The sequence below is a fragment of the Lethenteron reissneri genome, chromosome 23, assembly GCF_015708825.2.
Source record: "Lethenteron reissneri isolate LAM-NWPU_2019-01 chromosome 23, ASM1570882v1, whole genome shotgun sequence".
Lineage (NCBI taxonomy): Eukaryota > Metazoa > Chordata > Hyperoartia > Petromyzontiformes > Petromyzontidae > Lethenteron > Lethenteron reissneri.
In genome coordinates, this window is record NC_083801.1 from 20,157,820 (window position 1) to 20,160,733 (window position 2,914).

Genomic DNA, 2,914 nt, shown 5'->3' on the forward strand with positions numbered 1-2,914 from the left:
CTTGCCGGACGAACGCCCAACTAGGGGTATTTTAGTGTCATGCAACCCTTGGCTTTTTCGAGCTCCCAAGACGATAGCGACAATGTTGTCTGAATGCGTTCAAACCAAATCCCAAGGTCAGCTCTTGTGATAATTTTCTGCAATAAAACTACGCCTATGGTTTATTACTGCGGATTATGCAACCCAATCGCCTAGACGAGTCAAACCAACGAATGCACCGTCATGCTTGTATCGTGCCGGCAAAATTATATTTAGCCCCGAGTACAATGTGTGCATATGAATATTCAGCGCTTTGCTCAAATATATTTTGTTAACGAACACACACGTAGGTGCATTGCGTGTGAGAAAGTCTCTCAGTCTTCAGGGTTATGCAAAACCACGAGTTTAGAAGAACTGCGTTTGTGGTGAATTTGCCTTAGACCACAATCAAATCATTGATAAAAAAACACATGGGACAATCTACAGGCAGCAATATGTGATTGTTATAATTGTACTGCTGGGCCCTAGGTGGTGTGTATGCAATGATGTTTGGATACCGATGGTAATTGGATTCTGCTATAGATTATCATAAATAATAATGACGATGTTACTGTTGACATTATAATGAAAATAAACGTAATGCAGGCGAAAGTAGTGATCCCAGGAACGCCTATTCGTCTTTAAAAGTACCCGGGAGGATTTGCCATGTTGAAGGAAACTCTGATGCACAGTACCCAAGAAGAAGCAGAAGGAAACATGCTTAGAGGGGATGACATTCAAATGTCCACACAGATGGGTTCAGTAACCCACTGTTGTAGTCTTCCCCTGGTCATCTCGTAGGCTCAGCCCGCGTGCCTTTAACTGTTGACAGATCGCAGGCATCATGAGCACAGACACCCACGCATTCACAGACACCCACGCATGCACATTTACACATGCATGCGCATTTACACATACATGCACATTTACACATGCATGCACATTTGCACACGCATGCACATTTACACATGCATGCGCATTTACACATGCATGCACATTTACACATGCATTCACATCTACACACGCATGCACACATACGGTTCCCCATGTAGTCTTATAGGGTCAACTCACACTGGCCAGAATGGTGAAGTACGGTCAAACAACACCCCACGACCGACACGACATGAGGAGGGGTTGTAACATCTTTGTTGTATACTTTTAGGATAAATACGTCGTGAACATCAGTATTTTTAATTTATTAACACGGTAATAGTTGCTGTTATAATGACTGGTTTTGAAACCACGAGGGACGTTTTCGTAGACGTGGACACCCTTACAGAATTTAAAGTGGTAGAGAGGTACCCTGTGATTGGAGATTGTGACATTTGAAGCATTCTTCTGCAATTTACATTTCTAGCATGCGCATACCTGTCAACCCCATATCAGTGCCCTACCTTATTACAAACCAATTGAGACCTTACTGGTCACCCCGTGCCCTTATGAACTCAACGTTCATCCTAAAAAGTCCCATCACAAAGGAGAAACACAAACAAATAGACACACACATGTGTTTTTTGCCCGTATTGAAACGGATGTACGCCATATGGACCTGGAAACTCATTTTCCCTGCACAAGATTAAAGGTAAACCGTACGGGTTGACAGGTATGCATGCGTCGTACGAGCCTACTGCAGCCCAAACAATAACATAAGTATAATTCAACAATTATTCGTATCATTAGCACCCACGTTTTATGACATTGTTGAGGAAATCCCAACGTCAACAGCTCCCAGTGCCTCATCAAATCTCCTTGCTTCTTCCATGTCCGCCCCATGCCGCTGGGCTGGGACCCTATATTCGTGACATATTTGTGTTGTATCCGTCGGCCTCCAAGATGTTTCTTTCCACATACCCTGTGCAATGTGTGCCTGCAGTCATAAAGAAACAAGTTAACAACACCAACCTCTCCTCCCCTCGCCATCCCTTTCTTGAGAATGTGTTTTATTTTCTTTCACAATTGTAGCAGAAACGACTTACATCTACGCTTTCTTTAAGGCTGCACTGTTTTCAGCTATTAAGTTGTGATAAGGCCCGGCGCCTTATCACGACTTAAAGAATGTATTGAAAACGTGAATCGTAAACGTGTTTATCACTGGGTCACTCATTAATCGGAGACACACACGTTGCTGAAAGTGCCCTTATGAAGAGACACACACGTTGCTGAAAGTGAGAGATCATCTTGCACTGATTTGCGTGGACTGGTGACCAAACTCGTGGCAGAGAACAGGCGGGGGGATGACGGTCATCAGTGCCAGTGGCTCCCCTCGCGTTTCATTATTGACTCCTCTCTGGTATGAGAAAGAACAAACACAGCACATGCTGAATAACGTATCCAGAGCGTTTTAATTTTAAAGCTCAATTCACGATTAGAAATTCGCGGGTTCATTTCCCGGTCAGGACTGCACTTGGCACACGATCCCCCCCCCCTGTGTAAATATAAAATGTACAGCTATTTCTTAATCCACTGTTGGATGAAGGCCTCCCCATGGCGTGTCGGCGATCGGTGTTGTTTGGCCATACTTCACCATGCCGAGCAGTGTGAAATTTGCGAAGGGAGTGTCCAGAAACGGCTCCGATAGCACTCGCCACTGATGTTAACTATGGCTGGGAATTATACTCAGGTCGTCAGATTCAATTAGGATTACACATAGCAATCATCGCCTCCTTCTGGCAGACAAATGCCCGTTTGCAGGCCTGAGTCACATTTTAACCACAGCGACAGCTGCCACTGGGGGTGCTCTTTCAAATGTTTGAGATGAGCGATGATGTAAGTCTCTAATTGTGTGTGAAGCGCCCTTGAGATGCTCCGTCGTAAAGGGCGCTATATCAGAGACATTTATAGTTCAGTGATCTAACCACTGCGCCACCGCTCCACCCCTGTTGAGATTACGATGCAA